Raw genomic sequence first — 21346 nt, 5'->3', positions numbered from 1 at the left:
GGCTTATCTCACTTAGCATGATATTCTCCAATTTCATCCATTTGCCTGCAAATGCCATAATTTTATCATTCTTTATGGCTGAGTAATATTCCATTGTATATATATACCACAGTTTCTTTATCCACTCATCAATTGAAGGGCATCTAGGTTGGTTCCACAGTCTGGCTATTGTGAACTGAGCAGCTATGAACATTGATGTGGCTGTATCTCTGTAGTATGCTGATTTTAAGTCCTTTGGGTATAGGCCAAGGAGTGGGATAGCTGGGTCAAATGGAGGGTCCATTCCGAGTTTTCTAAGGAATCTCCACACTGCTTTCCAGAGTGGCTGCACTAATTTGCAGCCCCACCAGCAATGTATGAGTGTACCTTTCTCCCCACATCCTCGCCAACACCTGTTGTTGCTCGTATTCTTGATAATCGCCATTCTAATTGGGGTGAGATGGAATCTTAGGGTGGTTTTGATTTGCATTTCTCTTATTACTAGAGATGTTGAACATTTTTCCATATGTTTGTTGATTGCTTGTAGATCTTCTTCTGTGAAGTGTCTATTCATTTCCTTAGCCCATTTGTCGACTGGATTATTTGAATTCTTGGAGTAGAGTTTTTTGAGTTCTTTATAGAGTCTGGAGATTAGTGCTCTATCTGAAGTATGATTGGCAAAGATATTCTCCCACTCTGTAGGCTCTTTCTTCGCATTGCTGATAATTTCCTTTGCTGAGAGAAAGCTTTTTAGTTTGAATCTATCCCAGTTATTGATTCTTGCTTTTATTTCTTGTGCTATGGGAGTCCTGTTAAGGAAGTCTGGTCCTAAGCCGACATGTTGAAGATTTGGACCTACTTTTTCTTCTATAATCTGCAGGGTCTCTGGTCTGATTTCAAGGTCCTTGATCCATTGTGAGTTGATTTTTGTGCAGGGTGAGAGATAGGGGTTTAGTTTCATTCTGTTGCATATGGATTTCCAGTTTTCCCAGCACCATTTGTTGAAGAGGCTATCTTTTCTTCATTGCCTATTTTTGGCACCTTTGTCTAGTATTATAAAACTGTATTTATTTGGGTTTGCGTCCGTGTCCTCTATTCTGTACCATTGATCTACCTGTCTATTTTGGTGCCAATACCATGCCGTTTTTGTTACTATTGCTTTGTAGTAGCGTTCAAGTTCTGGTATTGTGATACCCCCTGTTTCATTCTTCCTGCTAAGGATTGCTTTAGCTATTCTGGGTTTCTTATTCTTCCAGATGAATTTCATGATTGCTTGCTCTATTTCTGTGAGGTACGTCATTGGGATTTTAATTGGAATTGCATTGAATCTGCATAGCACTTTTGGTAGTATGGCCATTTTGACAATATTAATTCTGCCTATCCAAGAACATGGGAGATCTTTCCATCTTGTAAGGTCTTCCTTAATTTCTTTCTTCAGTGTTTTGTAGTTTTCATTGTAGAGATCTTTTACCTCTTTGGTTAGATTGATACCCAAGTATTTTATTTTTTTTGAGGCTATTGCAAATGGAGTTGTTTTCCTCATTTCCCTTTCAGCTGTTGCATCGCTTGCGTATAAAAATGCTGTAGATTTATGCGTGTTGATTTTGTAGCCCGCTATTTTGCTGAATTCATTGATGAGGTCTAGAAGTTTTCTGGAGGAGGTTTTTGGACGCTTTACATCTTGACATCCTTTTCGATTTTCAGTACATGTTCATTCTGGCCTTTTTTTTTTTTTTTTTTTTCTGGTGGTGCTGGGGATTGAACCCAGGGCCTTGTGCACACGAGGCAAGCACTTTACCAACTGAGCTGTATCCCCATTTCCAACACTTTCATTCTGTAGCATTACAGCCTAGAAATGATGTTCTTGGAACAAAAGCATGAAAAGGAAAACAGTCTGGAGAAACTTCTCCAAGAGACTAGTGCTTAAAAAAGGAAACAATCAGATTTCTGAATATGGGTAGAAATTTTATCAGAACATTAGAAATCCTTCACAGTTTCCTCAAGTCTTCCAACAAAGCATATTGCCATTCAGTACAAAATTGAGTTAAATAAAATACTAAACGGAGTGAAGGATTTTTTTTTTTTTTTCATAACAAATTCACCTTGAAGTAAATATAACATGGAAAGAGTAGCTTGTTTTCATGGTAAGGTTTGTAATATGACATCTCTAATACTTTTTTGAAAAGAATAGAGCATGTGTTTGCACATAAATGTTTTTCTGACTTCTGGGTACACTGCTGTTAGCCAAATTATAGCAAGAAAAGAACCAATTAAAGACAGAGTCCCTGTCCTCCGCTTATAAAAAACGACAAACAAGCAAACAAAAAACTCAAAATCTTCAAAAGTTGATATATTCATGAATCTGTACTTGGAATTCTTACATATTAGTCTATGCCTAACAAACAGTAGGCATTCAAATAATTTTAAAAATAAGTGGGTAAGAGGAAAGTATCAGTGTTACACTGTCAAGGAGAGACATAGGTGACATCATATTATGGAAAATATTATATTACAAATAATTAATGTAATGTATACAGTTTAAATTGTCATAATTAGAATGAATATACCTCATGATACAAAAGATCTAATTTTCTAATAAGACATGCTTTGATTTTTAAGTATACCCTGTCACTTTAGAGTTGATCATCCACAACTTTTGGAGTTGAACCTTCCAAAATTCAAATAAAAAGTTTCCACCCGACCAGTTACTATAAGGTAGCCGTAATGTATATAAAAGTTAAAGAAAACACATACTAATTACTAAGAAAGAGATGGACCAAATTAAAAGAATCCAGCTATAAAAATGTGAATTTAATTTAAAAAATTTTTGGAGAATCTAAGAATAGTTAAAAAGCTTTTGCATTCCCTCCATGGTACTGATTAAATTGGGAGGATCACATGAAACCTCACTCATACCCTACTGTATAGTGCCTTCATCTTTCAACTCAAAAAAGAATGTTCTGTGATGAGTTTGTCTATAGTCAACACACTGTGGTCAGATGTATCTATGGGCATCTCATCTAGACATACAAATTAAAAGAGTATACATAAAAATATAGGCAAACTTCCAACCATGAAGATATGTAATAACAAACTAGGTTTTCTATGAAACTGAATTTAAGATGATGAGTGTCAAAATATATCTTTGGAATATGACTAAACTAATCACAACTTTAAATTTATAAATGGTATGAGATATATTTTTGACAGACCCTTACTTAAAATTACAAATGATTTCTTTGTGAAAACAAATCCACCTCCATATTTTCTCTATAAAGATACCTGTCAATAGTTGTTTCATGAGAACACTAAAATCTCTGTGCACTTAAGACGCTGCTTAGGAAAGCAGTTCATTATCTGAAAACTCAAGTCGCCATGCTGTCAGCAACAGGATGTGTGAACTCTTAAATTTCAAACATTTTTATTGCACCATATTAATACAGTTATTAAACTACCTATTTCAATGTTTAGACTATGCTGCAAAAACAATTTTTAGTATAAAAAAGGGAAAATTTTTCTTATTATGAAAGTGGCTAAATATTATGCTGTGCTGCAAAGGGGGAAATGCTGGATCTGTACACGTAGAACTTCATAAATAGCACAAAATGGTGTTACTTTGCCTGGAGGGAGAGTATCTCCCAAGGTTTCCAACTGTACTATGATTTTATGAAACAGAAATGACAATGTTAGGCAGTAAACATTAAAATGTGTCCCTATTTCCTCCAAAGAGATTATTTGGGTAGAATCTGTTGCTGTGTAATATTTATAAATGACTCAGAAAATATAAGTGGGGAATATTTAGTCAATTAGTCATCTGATGCCTAATCATCCTTTGGTGAATTGAAAAACAAATTAAAATATTGATGAAATCTAGCTGATAGAAGAAAATGATCCAAATCACCATCTAATTCAATTTATTGTGGAAACAGCAAACTTGTCAGGTTTCCATATTTACTAGTATGTTATTTATATAATTACTTAATTATGTTAATCAGCATGATGAGAAATAGTTCATTGTTTTCACAGTAGTGGGCAGTGACTCAATTATAATAAAGGGGAGGTCAGAAGCTCAAACCACACAATGGTATAATTGGCCAGAACTTCTGCTGGGTGAAAAACCATAAGACAAATTGAAAGAAACCCCCTTTAACGGTAATATCCCTATTAAAGGCTTTTCCTCTTTCCTTCATGGATAAATTCTTTAAAGAGTTGTCTACACTCTATGCTACCATTTCATCGCTTTTCATTCATTCCTCAATCAAATGTAATTTATCTTTCACCTTTACCATTCCACAGAAACCTTTAAATTTGCTTATCCACAGCAAGAATATGTAGCTATTATACGTGCAAAGAGTAACAAATTAGAAGTGACAGTTACTATCTAAAATTGAATGTCTCAAGCTGGGCACAATCAAGTGCAATTGTAGTTCCAACTGCTGAGGAAACTGAGGCAGGAGAATCACTTGAGCCTAGGAGTAGGCTGAGCAACGCAGGGAAAATCCTGCCTTAAAAAAAAAAAAAAAAAAAAAAAAAAAGAAAAGAAAAGAAACGAAAAGGAAAGGAAGAAAGAACAAAAAGGTATAGCTATTTTACCAAAATATAAAACTGGATTAAAAAAAAAAAAAACTGTTGGGCTATTTTATAGAACTTTACATGTTGGAATTTTAACACAAAAATTTTTATTGATGTCTGTTTGAGTCAATTTGTGAAATGGACCTCACATTGTAGATATATGGGTAATTGCTCTGCTTTGTATACCATAGTGCTAATAACACTTACTAATATACCCATTAAGTAATTCCCCACACACTTTCTACATTCAAAAAATAGTGACTGCAATAGACAGGTGGGAAGTTGAGTACTGGGTACTCTATAAGGGATTCTTCTGCAGCTGGGACTAATTTTTGACTCTTAACAATAGAGTTGAATTGTTTCCACAGGCCTAGGCAGCATCCAACCAACTGTGTCTTGGGGCCCTGTTTACCCTTCAGGCAACACATATAGAGTTGACCAAATTGGCCCACCCTATCAATGAACAAATGGGTTTCTAAAAAACTACTACAGCTGCTGAGTGTGGTGGTGTACACGTGAATCCCAACGATGATGGAGACTGAGGCAGAACAACTGCAAGTTTGAGGCCAGCCTTGACAACTTAGCAAGACCCTGTCTCAAAAAAGGGATGGAGATGTAGATCAGTAGTAGAGCACCCCTGGGTTCAATCCCATGCCCCATGTCCCCCAAAACAACATCAACAACAACAACAACAAAAACTATAGTTAATAATTAGCTATATAATGTCAACAACTACAGTAATAATAACCACCAAGTGCCTCAGCAGGCCTTTTCTGATCATCAGCTTATTTAATCCTTTCAACAACTACAGTCACTAGTGTCATTACTATATTTTAAAGATACTGAAATTGAGTTGTAGGAAGGTGAAGTAACTTGCCCAAGGAAGTTGGGAAGTATTGCAGTTAAGCCTGGAACTATACTACTTCTATATGTTGGTAATGGGTGTTTGTATTTGGGTTGCCAGGAATACATCTTCCTGTATAGAAAGAGTGCTAATGAAAGTGGTTTTCTTCATAGTTTCCATTTTCTCTTCCTCACTGCTTCTAACTAACACAATGAAGACATTTGGGAAGGTTCAAGGATGTAGAGGATGAGAAAAGACACAGTAATAAAAAATAGGAGAGAGAAGAGGTTATTTCTCATCCATTTCATTAAATGTCAGTGAAATACCCACAGGTACCAGGTCTTCAAGTTTAATGGAAGGGGAGAAGCTCCAAAGGTTGCCATTGTTTGGCTTTTCAAATGCGGGGAATATGCTAACGTAGGCTATGTAAATGATGTACTATCTGCAGACAGTTCCAAAACTCATTGATATAGCCCATTACTGATTTAGGATTTAAGCCATATATATGAAAGTTACATATAAAACAAATCTATAAGCATAATGTCCTTCCTCCTTGTTTATATCCTCACTCCAGTACTTGGTAAATCACTAAGGGATTATCTTCTGCAAATCAAGAAATCTTGAGCTTAAAAACTCACCATGTTCTTGGAGCTTCATCATCTCCCATTTCACCTTCTTCTACATCCATCCCTTCTTCTCTATCCTCAGTGTGCTAAATTTTAAAAAAAGGACAGCCTGTCATGAAGTAGTTAACAGGCAGAAGATAAATGCTAGAATAGGTCATGCACATACTGACAACCATTATTAGAGAATTCTGGTTATAGTAACATCCAGACATATAATCTTTAAGACAATGGGAATTCTATGACAGGAATCCAAAAACTGAGGAGCACTATGAAGATATAGTGAAAAGATTTAAACCAGATTTTCTAACAGGACAACGGATTCTCTGGAAAAAAAAAAAAAAAAAAAAAAAAAAAAAGTTTATGGCTTAATGTTTTGAAAATACATGCAATGACAAACAATACAATAGTGAAAAGGGCAAGTTGCATGAAGAAGTAATTCTTAGAAGAAAAATAAATTTGAATCAATATGTAGTAAGTTCAACTCTAATAATAATCAAATAAATGTAAACTAATACAAATAAGACTTTTTTCAGATGTTTATATCAAGTAAGCAAAGATTTTGAAAAATTCAAAATTCCCAGTGTTCATGTGGCTGGGAAAATGGAAAGGCATTCTCCACCTGCCACTGATGGCAGTTTAAAATTGGTATAATCTTTTTGAGAAGTAACTGGTCAATAGCTACAAAAATTTGAAATGTGTATATATTTTTACCCAGCAATTTTACTTACCTAAGGAAACACCTGCATAATTTAACAATAATATATACAATACTATTCACTGCAATTGTTAATAGTTTTTTATAGTTTTGGAGATTACCTAAATGTCTAATGATGTGGGATTATGACATATCCTTTTAAGGACTTATCATGAACCATTTAAATGTACTGATACAGAAACACATCAAAAGAAGAAAATGAATATAAGAGCAGTATGTATTATATAATCTAATTTTGGAAAAAACAACATAAATTTGTAAGTATATGCAAAGTCCTATAAGGTTAGGAGGAGAACAATATGAATGGTTAGAAAACAATATGTATTCTGTGTAAAAAAATTCAAAAAATGTTTAAAACACAAATATAGCTACTCCATAATCTACCTTACATTACTACTATTAAGTATAACTATTGTATAAATCCCCTCCAATAGAAAAACACATACTCTGTAATCTACCTTAAATTACAGATTAGGTATACTTTCTATTTTAAATAGTTTGAACTTTTTTACACAAAAACATATTATTTCTATGAATTAGAAATAAGGTTTTTAAATTTTGAGGACTTAAGAGGCTCATTCATGTGAATTATTTCAACAACAAACTTACAGAGATGTTCTGTGAGGTTTACTATCGGTCTCAACTTCTGACCCTGGGTGCTTTCTTGCTCCTTAGTATTGAAAACAGTGTCATTTTCCAGATTAAAATGATTCTGCAGGTTAAGACCTATTAAAAAGATTTTCAGAACAAATCCACTGACAACCAATTGTGTAAGAATATAACTCATGTCAAATAAGCAAAACATATAAAATGCTAAATCCATAATTAGACAAAAGATCAAGTCAGAAATAAAAGCACACTTGATTTTCACATACATACTTTGTAAAAAAAATTTTTTTTTGAGACAGTGTCTCACTATGGCACACAGGCTAGTCCTGAACTTTTGAGCCCAAGTAATCCTCCCATGCCTATAGTAAGACTATAGGCATGTACTACCATAACAGACTGTCTGAAATTCACATCTTCAAGATTCATCTAGGGTTCACAGGGAATTTGGTGACAGAGTATAATGGATATTTAACTAGAAATCCAAATAGAGACACAGAACAAGAGGCATACACAACATCTGAAGCAACATTGGCTAAAATTTTCATAAATGGGATAAAAGACAATAATCTACAGATTTAAGATGCCCACAAATCCCATGCAGGATAAATAAAGAAGAAACTCAGACATAGATACATCATAGTAAAACTAAAGAAAACCGAAGAAAAAAATCTTAAGGACAGAGAAAAAACCTAAATTACCATCGAAAAAGCTAGATATCTGGATTTATCTATAGAACAAGGGAAGACAGGATATAAAATAAAGATTATTTCCCATGAGATGAAATCTTACATTTAGTGCTAACCTAGAATCTGAAATTGACTAGAACTATTCTACAAGAATAAAGGAGAGCCAGGAGTGGTAGTACATGCCTAAAATTCCAACAACTCTGGAGACTGAGAAGGAGGATCACAAGTTGGAAGCCCCCTTTGGTAACATAGCTCGATCCTGTCTCTAAGTTATAAAAAGGATTGAGGATGTAGCACCCTGAGGTTCCTTCATATCAAAAAAAAAAAAAAAAAAGGAAAGAAATACAGACACAATGGTACATATCTACATATTTCAGTGTGATTCAACTGCATATTATTATCAATAATCTTTGAAAATAAAGAATCAATAATATTGTTTCAGGATAACTTACCTATTAGGACAGGTATAACTGTTTACAAGTAAAATAAAATACAGTAACAAATTTCTATACTATTTTTCAACTTTTTAGAACCATTATTATTATTATTATCACAGAATTCAATCCAGTAAAAACTAGAAAACTTTCTGCAAAGAAGTTATTTACCATATGAAAACTTACCTGATTTTTCAGATAGAAGAAAAAGCCTGGCCAAAAAGAGTTGAATCGGTCCACAGAAGACTGTGCTCTGAGATTTAGATTATCTTCTTAGAAGATCTAACAATACAGAGAATTGAATGTTACACAGAATGTGTCTTACAACAATATCTAACTTTCTTAACCAGTTTGAGTGTTTTCCTAAAGAAATGATTCTCAAAATGGAGGAAGAAACCATTGTCACAAGAATTATTATCTGCAACAAAACAAATTCAGCATGGATAAATTTACTACATTTTTCTGACTTTCATAGTTTGCACCTAGAACACAGCTTAACGTTAATGATCAGTTTTAATAAACCAGACTGCTTCCTAAAAATGAAGATAGTAATGTCTATCTTTAAAATGTGATCATTGAAGGGGAACTGGGGAACAAAAGTGACCAAATGAAGAATATGTAACAACAAATCCTACTATTATATATAATTATAATGCAAAACAGCAACAACAACAACAAAAGAAACTCATGTTACCACTGGTATGTAATTCACCCGCCTATTTTTGTGGCCACATATACATTTTTAAAAATAATCATTTTTCACTGAATCACTTACCATCGCACATCCACAATAATTCTTCCCAGCAGAATAGAATGTACTCTGGAATTTAGACACAAATTATTAATATTCTTCAGAAGCTGTCACACCCCCTTCAATAATAAGTCACACGAAGTAAAATATTAAATATCAATGGGCACTGATAATCTACTGTGCTTTCACTTCCGTCAGCCTAATAACATTTTCGAGTAAGAATATTTTCAGGAATATAACATAACACAACAATGAGTATCTGCTATAAACATCTGAAAGTATGTATCTTCAAGTTACTTTTTACTACTCAATCAAGCTTTGCACTCAAATTTTTCTCCACATGGTTCTTATTTGGCTCTCCCAAGACAGCACAGTATTTAATTCTTTCATGGGGACAAACATTTTGGCAATCAGCAATATTAAAAATATAATCAAAAAACCAAAATTAATCTCAGAACTCAGGATCTATTCAGAGATAATGTTAACAGTAAAAGAAACTAATGCACTTACTGATTTCCATGTAGCAACATTATTTTCCCTAAGTGAATATTGTGTCACATTGATCCAAAGACAATCCAAAACGTTTCCCAGCAATACAAAAGGTGTAGATACAGTACAAATACCTTCAGGTGGAGCACAAACCAATTAAAAAGTTTTTAAAACTTTAGAGAAAAATAACCTATGAAAAATAATTCTGAAGTATATCTTAAAAGGTACACTTTGTCACTGACATCAAAGTTTTACAGGGACAAGAAACAGAAGCAACCTAAAGTCCAAAATAGATACACTTATGTAATTTTTGATATGTGCACTCAATAATAAGGTGATACGGTAATTTTTTAAATAACAGGTACAGAATTTACTATATGTCAGGCACACTAAGAGTTATAAATACACTGACACATTTAATTCGTATAACCCTATGAGATAAATTACATTATCTTCATTTTATAGAATGGGAACAAACAAGTCAAATAATTTGTTCAGGATCACTGAGCCAATAAATGGCAGAGCTGAGATACAAACCCAGGGAGTCTGTCTCCACAGTCTGTTCTCTCCATCACTAAGCTTTGTGAGAGAATATAGTGCAATTAAAAACAATGGTTATGATGACTACAATAACTTAGAAAAATGCTTATGATATGATGTTAAGTAAAAAAGGCAGGATTCAAAACTGTATGTGTATCTCAACAAAATATTTCTTTAAAAGAGGAGAAAAATCTATACCCACATACCAAAATGAATGGTAGTTTTTTAAAAGTAGAAGAATTAGGACGAGGATTTTCTCTTGTTCTCATTTCTGAATGTTTTGTGATATTGCTAAATTATCTTTGATTTAAAATGATTATCTTCAAAAAGATGAAAAGGTTTGATTTGGTTTCAACTATGATTTAACATTTAAAATAATTTATTGTTTCAGGGAAAAGGATGATTAAAAATGTTAGGTTGTCTCTAAAGACAATGTTACTAAAGATTAGGTTGTCTCTAAAGACAATGTTACTAAAGAACAGCAGTATATTAAAGATTTTTCTTAAAAGATCATTCAGACTAGCTAAAATACATTTATATTCCTATTTTTTTTCTATTTTAAGGTAATGGTACTAACACTGTGTTTTAAAAATGTACACTTACACATGGTATAGGGGAAAAAAAAACCCAGGGGCACAGTAAGCCCCAAACACTGAATCCACAGAATACAGAACATATCCAGTACTATTTCCAGCTCTACTCTGCACTGGTAAGGCATCAGGAATGCAATCTGAGAAAACTGCCTAGAACCAGTGGGTGGCTTAAGGCAGCATATTTCAACTCATCACAAGGGTTGAAATAATAAGAACTGCCTAACTGGACACCATCCATGGGTATGGTCTGGGAGAGGCTAGACAACCATCTATCAAGGAAGTTGTAATAGGGAGGCAGACTGGGTCAGAGACAAGAGATTAAATTAGATGACATTAAAGTTCTTCATGAAACTTAGATTCTGTAGATCCAAGAGGTATATTCTCTTCCCCTTGTTACAGTGTAGTCTGTAACACATGCAATAATTATAAAACTTAGAAAAATTATCTGTATTCTACTGTCAAAAATATGAGTCAACAGAACTAAGCAAGGGCCTGGGAATTTCATTTAAAAACACAGAATGGCTCATGGTGATTCTGATGAGCTGGTAGGTATGGGAACCACTGGGTTATATGACTTCTGAGTACTTTCATAGACTGTACCCCAGCTTCCACACTAATCTCTTGATCATCTGAACCCTGGCCACAGATACCCGTCTCCAGTTTCCTTCACATTTCCATAGTTTGGTCCCGAAACTAGCAAAGTTTCCATCTGAATCTGAGTGGGAAAAACTGGAGCTGCTCTTGTGGGAGAGTTCTGAAATCCAGGAGGACTCCTGTTGTCCCTAGTGCTTTGTATGCAAATATATAGGCAAAAGGTCCTAAGACCTTTGTCCTAAGACAGAACGAGGAGGACCCAGGAGTAGGATGGTGAAGGAGCTGAACAACCCCAGAACAGGGGGTGCCCTTTGTGCATGTCAGCCCTGAAATGCTCTGATGGGACTATTGATGGACAGGTTGAGAGCTGAGGGAGGGAGGGGGTGGTGGGAGTCACAGAAAGTGGCAGAAGGGCAGAGGGAAAGAGAGTGGCCCCAGGATGGCCCAGTTGCAGAAAAGCCAGGCACTGGGCTACACTGTCATGTTCTTCAGTCTGCAGTTCACTCCATGAGAAATGGAGACACTGGTGGTGCAACGTGAATGTGAAAAAAGACAAGCCTGAGGTTTATGCATTATTTTAAAGCTCTTGCTACATACATAAAAGTGGCCCTAAATTTTTGATCCATTATTACTACTGATGCTCCTGGCAATAATCTATAATAAGCATTATAAAATCAGTTATTCAACAGTGAATTGGAAATCCCTTCAGCGGTTACTGCATAAGTTTTTATTATAAAACTTTATGTGATTTTCCAATGTGATACTGCCATAAAACTTACATCCATAATTTCACATTTAGTATATTTCCATTTTTGCATAAGTGAAATATAAAAGGTAAGATCTGCCACTGCATTTTACCAACTGAAGTTATCATGGTGATACTGAAAACAGTGTCTTCTGCATTAATAATCCTTAACCTCGCTTATTTGATAGATGCATTTGCTCTCCCCTGAGGCTACTTATGTTAGAACTGTAGAATTTTTACGAATAATTTTTGGTTTCAGCTGCAAAGAAAAACGAAATTGAGATGGCCAGGTACTTGGGATGTGATCTGCTTCTTTTTCTCAAATGGTAAGAATACCCCAAGAAAATTACCATTTAAAAGAAACAATCAAATTAACTAATGAATGAGAAGTAATCACACTAAGAATTGTTCCATAATGGTGAAAACTTGGGAATATTTTGTTTAGCCTAGATTCAAAAATAGAACTGGTAACCTGTTAAAAGAGCATTTTCTAAGGATAGCTTTCAGGTGAAAGACTTTGGCAGAATTACAGGGTTGGGAAAGTTCCCTAGTCCACTGTAATTTTAGTTGGTGACAGTAAAAGAAGAGAAAATTGGCATTAGAGGTACAACAAAAGACACCTTTTTAGAAGGGTTGTCGAAAGTGATGACTTAAATGATGACATTAGTGTTTTCTGTTAATAGATTTCAGTGGCTCCTATATGTCGACAAATTCCTTCTTAGGCTGGCATAGGTTTTCCTGCTGCACAAATCAGTGTCCTTTACCTGGCTCACTCTGGTTCGCAGGTACTTGCCATATATCTTCTAGATTGACTTTACTCCTTCATAGTTTTTATAACTTTTTATACTAAAATTAGGCATAGTCTTCCTGTTGTCCCCATGAGCCCCCTTTCCTCTAGACCAAATGATGATGTTTACATTTCATTTACACTCTTCTGCAAAATACTCCTTTTAGACTAAAATAAATGTTTAGATGCCAACATTTACTGTGCAAAATTTCCTGTTTCTCTCTACATAATTGGTTTTGTAGGTTTGTTTCTAGGTGTATTACTAAAACCTATGAAACTCTTTTGGGCACTGTTATGGTTTGGATATGAGGTGTCCCCCAAAAGCTCATGTGTGAGATAATGCAAGAGGGTTCAGAGGACAAATGACTGGGTTGTGAGAGTCTTAATCCAGTACAACTTCTTCAAGCCTAAAATCAACACCAGTCTCGTAAGAGTAATACAGTAAGTTAAAGAGTGAAGTAAGCACACACTACGAACTACCCGGCAAAAAATAGTTAAGGAACACTGCACTGTGGAGCTTGTTTAAGTATGTCTTACCCACGGTGGACTTGCAGGCCTCCAGAAGGTGTCCTCGGTGAAATGCTCCCTCAGGCTGGTCTTCCCACCCCGCGGGAGCCCATGAGGATGACCTGCAGCTTGAAGTCCGCCGGCCATAGGGGCTGCTTCTTCCGACGTGTCTGGCTATCTACACCGGGGCCTGCCTACCGCCACCACCGCTCCGGATCCACGCAAGCAAACGGCTGGCGCTCGGCCAACTGCCCACCGCGCTGACCCCGGCCGCGAGCCGCGATCCCCGGAGTTTCCTTGGCCTCCGCCGCGCCCGGGGCCTCGCCCCAAACTGGGCGTCCGCCCATGACGGCGGCCCGGCATCCTGCGGCCTCTGCGATGCTGCCGCGCGGCCGACTGATTCCCGCGTCCAGCTCCCTCCGCCTCCTGGAGAGCAGAAAGAAGCCGCGCCACGCTCACCGCCGCAGTCGCCCCAGCCACGGGCCACAGCCAGTAGAAGAGGAAGAGAAGCAGCTAACGAGCAGTAACTGCAACAGCGTCTCTGAAGAGGAGGGGCAGGACGAGCATGCGCGGAGGGGAGGAGCCCGTGGGGAGCACGCGCGCGCCCCCTGCCGGCCAGAGGACTGCAGTCCTACCGTTGCGGACCGCTCTGAAGACTTCTGGCCTTTTATCCACCCTTTCTGCTCTTGCTTCCTCTTGTTCGCCAGATTTCGCTTCCCTCTTCTTTCTGTCGGCTATTTTGGCTTTTATGTTTCTTCTGTCCTTTCTCTTTTCACTCCTTTCCGTACTTTCACTCTGCACGGCCCCCAAACACTATGTGCTTTTATTAGCTCTCTTTCTCTCTCTACTGAATGGTCTCTTGAATCACTGAACTAAACTCAGTGTCTTGCAGGGTTCCGCAAAGGTCCTGAAGCCAGGCTTCCTGCATCACGCAGTGCCAACGTTATGTTTTTGTCTAGACCCACTTTCATGCATAAACACCGTTTAGGGGAGGAAGCCCTCGCGGACTGCTTGGTCTTTCCATGTCTCCTCTGTATTGCACTTTCCACGGAATCACAGGAAATGAGTTATCTTAACTCCATTGCTGACTCTCAAAGCTCAGAAAATTTTATTCCGTTTAATTTTTAAAATTTTAAGTAATAAATGGCATGCACCCTTCGAGAAGCAAATGAGTCAACACTAAAACTGGATAAGACATTGAAATTCTGTAAAGTGTCCAGTTCCTTGGCCCATTTATTGATTGGGTTCTTTGTATTTTTATTGTAAAGTTTTGTAAGTTCTTTATGAATTTTGGAGATTAGTACTCTATCTGAAGTGTGTGTGGAAAAGATTTTCTCCCACTCTGTAGGCTCTCTCTTCATATTCTTGATTGTATCCTTTGCTGAGAAAAAGCTTTTTAGTTTGAGTCCATCCCATTTATTGATTCTTGCTTTGTTTTCTTGTGCTTTGGGAGTTTTATTGAGGAAGTCTAATCCTAAGCCAACATGATAAAGATTCAGGCCTACTTTGCCTTCTGTTAGGTGCAGGGTCTCTGGTCTAATTCCTATGTCTTTGATCCATTTGGAGTTGAATTTTGTGCAGTTTGAGAGATAGAGGTTTAATTTCATTTTACTGCATATGTATTCCCAGTTTTTCCAGCACCATTTGTTGAACAGGCTCCGTTGTATGTTTTTGGCTCCTTTGTCTAGTATGAGATGACTGTATTTATGTGGTTTTGTCTCTGTGTCTTCTGTTCTGTACCATTGGTCTGCCTGCTATTTTGGTGCCAATATCATGCTGTTTTTGTTACTATTGCTCTGTTGTGTAGTTTAATGTCTGGTACTGTGATACCTCCTGTTTCACTTTTTCTTTTTCTTTTTTTATTGTAAACAAATGGGACACATGCTGTTTCTCTGCTTGTACATGGCGCAAAGGCATACCATTTGTGTAATCATAAATTTACATAGAGTAATGTTGTTTGATTCATTCTGTTATTTTTTCCCTTCCCCCCACCACTCCCACCCCTCTTTACCCTCTATACAGTACTTCCTTCTTCCATACTTGCCCCCCTCCCTAACCCTAACTCTACCCCTAACACTAACCCTTCCCTCTCCCCCATTATGTGTCATCCTCCACTTATTAGCGATATCATTCATCCTTTGGCTTTTTGAGATTGGCTTATCTCACTTAGCATGATATTCTCCAATTTCATCCATTTGCCTGCAAATGCCATAATTTTATCATTCTTTATGGCTGAGTAATATTCCATTGTATATATATACCACAGTTTCTTTATCCACTCATCAATTGAAGGGCATCTAGGTTGGTTCCACAATCTGGCTATTGTGAATTGAGCAGCTATGAACATTGATGTGGCTGTATCTCTGTAATATGCTGATTTTAAGTCCTTTGGGTATAGGCCAAGGAGTGGGAGAGCTGGGTCAAATGGAGGGTCCATTCCGAGTTTTCTAAGGAATCTCCACACTGCTTTCCAGAGTGGCTGCACTAATTTGCAGCACCACCAGCAATGTATGAGTGTGCCTTTCCCCCACATCCTCGCCAACACCTGTTGTTGCTCGTATTCTTGATAATCACCATTCTAATTGGGGTGAGATGGAATCTTAGGGTGGTTTTGATTTGCATTTCTCTTATTACTAGAGATGTTGAACATTTTTCCATATGTTTGTTGATTGCTTGTAGATCTTCTGTGAAGTGTCTATTCATTTCCTTAGTCCATTTGTCGACTGGATTATTTGAATTCTTGGAGTAGAGTTTTTTGAGTTCTCTATAGATTCTGGAGATTAGTGCTCTATCTGAAGTATGATTGGCAAAGATTTTCTCCCACTCTGTAGGCTCTTTCTTCACATTGCTGATAGTTTCCTTTGCTGAGAGAAAGCTTTTTAGTTTGAATCTATCCCAGTGGTTGATTCTAGCTTTTATTTCTTGTGCTATGGGAGTCCTGTTAAGGAAGTCTGATCCTAGACCAACAAGGTGAAGATTTGGACCTACTTTTTCTTCTATAATCTGCAGGGTCTCTGGTCTGATTCCGAGGTCCTTAATCCATTTTGAGTTTAGTTTCGTGCATGGTGAGAGATATGGGTTTAGTTTCATTCTGTTGCATATGGATTTCCAATTCTCCCAGCACCATTTGTTGAAGAGGCTATCTTTTGTCCATTGCATATTTTTGGCCCCTTTGTCTAGTATGAGAAAATTGTATTTATTTGGGTTTGTGTCCGTGTCCTCTATTCTGTACCATTGATCTACCTTTCTATTTTGGTACCAATACCATGCCGTTTTTGTTACTATTGCTTTGTAGTAGAGTTGAAGATCTGGTATTGCAATACTCCCTGTTTCACTCTTCCTGCTAAGGATTGCTTTAGCTATTCTGGGTTTCTTATTCTTCCAGATGAATTTCATAATTGCTTGCTCTATTTCTGTAAGGTACGTCATTGGGATTTTAATTGGAATTGCATTGAATCTGTATAGCACTTTAGGTAGTATGGCCATTTTGACAATATTAATTCTTCCTATCCAAGAACATGGAAGATCTTTCCATCTTCTAAGGTGTTCTTTAATTTCTTTCTTAAGTGTTGTATAGCTCTCATTGTAGAGGTCTTTCACCTCTTTTGTGAGATTCATTCCCAAGTATTTTATTTTTTTCGAGGCTATTTTGAATGGGGTAGTTTTCCTAATTTCTCTTTCTGAAGATTCATCACTTATGTATAAAAATGTGTTGGATTTATGAGCATTGATCTTGTAACCTGCTACTTTACTGAATTCACTTATGAGTTCTAATAGTTTTCTGGTGGAATTTCCAGGTTCCTCTAAATATATAATCATGTCATCAGCGAACAGGGATAGTTTGAGTTCTTCTTTTCCAATTCATATCCCTTTAATTTCTTTGGTTTGTCTAATTGCTCTGGCCAGAGTCTCAAGAACGATGTTGAATAGAAGTGGTGAAAGAGGGTATCCCTGCCTTGTTCCAGTTTTTAGGGGGAATGCTTTCAGTTTTTCACCATTTAGAATGATATTAGCCATGGGCTTAGCATAAATGGCCTTTACAATGTTAAGGAATGTTCCCACTATCCCTATTTTTTCTAGTGTTTGGAGCATGAAGGGGTGTTTTATTTTATCAAATGCTTTTTCTGCATCTATTGAAATAATCATGTGATTCTTGACTTTAAGTCTATTAATATGGTGAATTACGTTTATTGATTTCCTGATGTTGAACCAACCTTGCATACCTGGGATGAAGCCCACTTGATCATGGTGCACTATCTTTTTAATATGTTTTTGTATGCGATTTGCTAAAATTTTGTTGAGAATTTTTTGCATCAATGTTCATTAAGGATATTGGTCTGAAATTTTCTTTCCTTGATGAGTCTCTGTCTGGTTTAGGTATCAGTGTGATATTGGCTTCATAGAATGAGTTTGGGAGGGTTCCCTCCTCTTCTATTTTATGGAATACTTTGAGAAGTATTGGAATGAGCTCTTCTTTAAAGGTTTTGTAGAACTCGGCTGAGAACCCATCTGGTCCCGGACTTTTCTTTGTTGGTAGGCTTTTGATGACTTCTTCTATTTCAGTACTTGAAATTGGTCTATTTAAATTGTTTATGTCCTCCTCGTTCAGTTTAGGGAATTCATATGTCTCTAGAAACCTGTTGATGTCTTTGAAATTTTCTATTTTGTTGGAGTATAGATTTTCAAAATAGCTTCTAATTATGTTTTGTATTTCAATCGTGTCTGTTGTGATATTTCCTTGTTCATTCCGAATTTTAATGATTTGGGTTTTCTCTCGTCTTCTCTTTGTTAGTGTGGCTAAAGGTTTATCGATTTTGTTTATTTTTTCGAAGAACCAACTATTTATTTTGTCAATTTTTTGTGTTGTTTCTTTTGTTTCAATTTCATTGATTTCAGCTCTGAGTTTAACTATTTCCTGTCTTCTACTACTTTTGGTGCTGTTCTGTTCTTCTTTTTCTAGGGCTTTGAGCTGTAGTGTTAGGTCGTTTATTTGTTGAGTTTTACTTCTTTTATTAAATGCGCTCCATGAAATAAATTTCCCTCTAAGTACTGCTTTCATAGTGTCCCAGAGATTTTGATATGATGTTTCTTTGTTCTCATTTACCTCTAAGAATTTTTTAATTTCCTTCCTAATATCTTCTGTTATCCATTCATCATATAATAGCATATTGTTTAATCTCCAGATGTTGGAATAGTTTCTGTGTTTTACTCTTTCATTTATTTCTAACTTCAATCCATTATGATCTGATAGAATACATGGTAGTGTCTCTATCTTCTTGTATTTGCTAACATTACCTTTGTGGCATAATATATGGTCTATTTTAGAGAAGGATCCATGTGCTGCTGAGAAGAAAGTGTATTCGCTCTTGGTTGGATGGTATATTCTATAAATGTCCGTTAAGTCTAAATTATTGATTGTGTTATTGAGATCTATGGTTTCTTTGTTCAATTTTTGTCTGGAAGATCTGTCCCGTGGTGAGAGAGGCGTGTTAAAATCACCTAGTATTATTGTGTTATGGTCTGTTTGGTTTCTGAAATTGAGAAGGATTTGTTTGACATACATGGATGAGCCACTGTTTGGGGCATAGATGTTTATGATTGTTATATCTTGCTAATTTATGCTTCCCTTAAGCAGTATGAAATGACCTTCTTTATCCCTTCTGACTAACTTTGGCTTGAAGTCCACATTATCTGAAATGAGGATGGATACTCTAGCTTTTTTGCTGAGTCCATGCGCATGGTATGTTTTTCCCCATCCTTTCACCTTTAGTCTATGGGTATCTTTTTCTATGAGGTGAGTCTCTTGCAGGCAACATATTGTTGGATCTTTCTTTTTAATCCAATCTGCCAGTCTATGTCTTTTGATTGATGAATTCAGGCCATTAACATTCAGGGTTATTATTGAGATATGATTTGGTTTCCTGGTCATTTGGTTCATTTTTTAAATTTTATTTATTTATTTGTTTGACACAACTTGTTTCCTCCTTTATTTGACGATTCCTTTAGGATAATTCCTCCCTTTGCTGATTTGCTTCTTTGTTTTTCATCTCTTCCTCATGGAATATTTTGCTGAGAATGTTCTGTAATGCTGGCTTTCTTTTTGTAAATTCTTTTAGCTTTTGTTTATCATGGAAGGATTTTATTTCATCATCAAATTTGAAGGTACGTTTTGCTGGGTATAAGATTCTTGGTTGGCATCCATTTTCTTTCAGGGCTTGAAAAATGTTGTTCCAGGCCCTTCTAGCTTTTAGGGTCTGGATTGAAAAGTCTGCTGATATCCGTATTGGTTTCCCCCTGAATGTAATTTGGTTCTTTTCTCTCACAGCCTTTAAAATTCTGTCTTTATTTTGTATGTTAGGTATTTTCATTATAATGTGCCTTGGTGTGGGTCTGTTGTAATTTTGTATATTTGAAGTCCTATAAGCCTCTTGAACTTGATTTTCCATTTCTTTCTTCAGATTTGGGAAATTTTCTGATATTATTTCATTGAATAAATTTTTCATTCCTTTGGCTTGTTTCTCTAGGCCTTCCTCAATCCCAATAATTCTTAAATTTGGCCTTTTCATGATATCCCATAGTTCTTGTAGATTCTGTTCATGATTTCTTACCATCTTCTCTGTTTGTTCAACTTTGTTTTCAAGGTTAAATATTTTGTCTTCAATGTATGAGGTTCTGTCTTCCAGGTGTTCTATCCTATTGGATATGCTTTCTATGGAGTTCTTAATTTGGTTTATTGTTTCCTTCATGTCAAGGATTTCTGTTTGGTTTTTTTTCAATATCTCTAACTCTTTATTGAAATGATCTTTTGCTTCCTGTATTTGCTCTTTTAACTGTTGATTGGTGCGATCATTCAGTGCATGCATTTGCTCTTTCATCTCATCGTTTGCTTCTCTGATCATTTTAATTATGTACATTCTGAACTCCTTTTCTGTCATTTCTTCTGCCATGCTGTCATTGGGTTTTATTGATGTAACATCTAGATTTGTTTGCAGCATTTTCTTTCCTTGTTTTCTCATATTGTTCAGGTATCAGTGGACCGCTGAGATATTGCAGATTTCCTCTATTGACTTACAATGTCCCTGAAGATTTCTATATATATCCCCCCTTAGCCTTCAGTAGGCTGAAGTCTTGGAGGAAGTTGATAATGCGGTGCTCCACAAGGAAGCTGCCTCTCTAGGAGTGGTGGCCTTCAGGTGGGGTATATTCCCTGCTAGTGGGCAGAGGTGCCTCCACTTGTTGACCAATGGTCATCCAAAGGGGACCTAGGCTGCGGGCTGAGGCAAGGCCTGTTTGGGCCTGAGTCTCTAGTTTTACCGTCCTTGTGGGGAAACCTCACCCGGCAGGGAAGACTCACCCGGTGGGGAGGTCTCGCTGGTCAGTTCCCTCCTAGAGGTTCCCCTCAATTTACAGCTACCGCCTGGGCTGGGCTGCCTTCCTCTGCAAAGTTCCCAGGGTCCCGGCCCTACCTCCTGGGCCTGGGAGCCTCACCCTTCACAGATGAATCTCCTTAGGCTGCCCCTCTTCAGAGAATCTGCCCGCAGGCCTGGAGCCTTCGCTCCTCCCTAAGCCTGTCTCTGTGCGGCTCTTCCACCCAGAAGCCTCCTAGATCCGACCCTACTCTGCACCTAATCGCCTGGCTATGCGGCCCCTCCTCTGAGCAGCCACCTGGGGCCCCGTACAATCGCTCTGAGACCCAGAGACCCGCCACACACCTCTTCCTCCAGACAGCCGCCCAGTATTCTGGTGCAGTCACTAGGAGTCCAAGAAACTCACTGCGTGCCTCCACCTCCCACCAACCACCCGTAGCCTTGGGCAATCAATCACTCCGAGTCGAAGTGACCCTCCCCGTTCCTCCTCCTTCTCCAGATAACCCCC

General features: G+C 37.0%; 1 long non-coding RNA gene across 6 annotated transcripts in view; it reads right to left on the bottom strand.

Annotated features, from left to right (window-relative positions):
- Positions 1-13999, bottom strand: part of LOC306642735 — a 53563-nt gene extending 39564 nt beyond the window's left edge. For 3 of the 6 annotated variants that reach the window (XR_013758639.1, XR_013758640.1, XR_013758642.1), the window contains exons 1-3: positions 13502-13999; positions 8652-8747; positions 6034-6107 (exon numbers count right to left, since the gene is read on the bottom strand). This is a non-coding gene — a long non-coding RNA (uncharacterized lncRNA). Of the gene's footprint in view, positions 1-6033; positions 6131-6390; positions 7463-8651; positions 8748-13501 lie in introns of those variants that run through there. The other 3 variants (XR_013758638.1, XR_013758641.1, XR_013758643.1) reach the window with 2 other exon arrangements.
- Between the last annotated feature and the right edge of the window lie 7347 nt (positions 14000-21346).

This window comes from Sciurus vulgaris (genome assembly GCF_902686455.1).
Source record: "Sciurus vulgaris genome assembly, chromosome: 13".
Taxonomy (NCBI): domain Eukaryota; kingdom Metazoa; phylum Chordata; class Mammalia; order Rodentia; family Sciuridae; genus Sciurus; species Sciurus vulgaris.
Note: the sequence above shows the minus strand (reverse complement) of the source record. Positions and strands in the feature narration are given on the sequence as shown.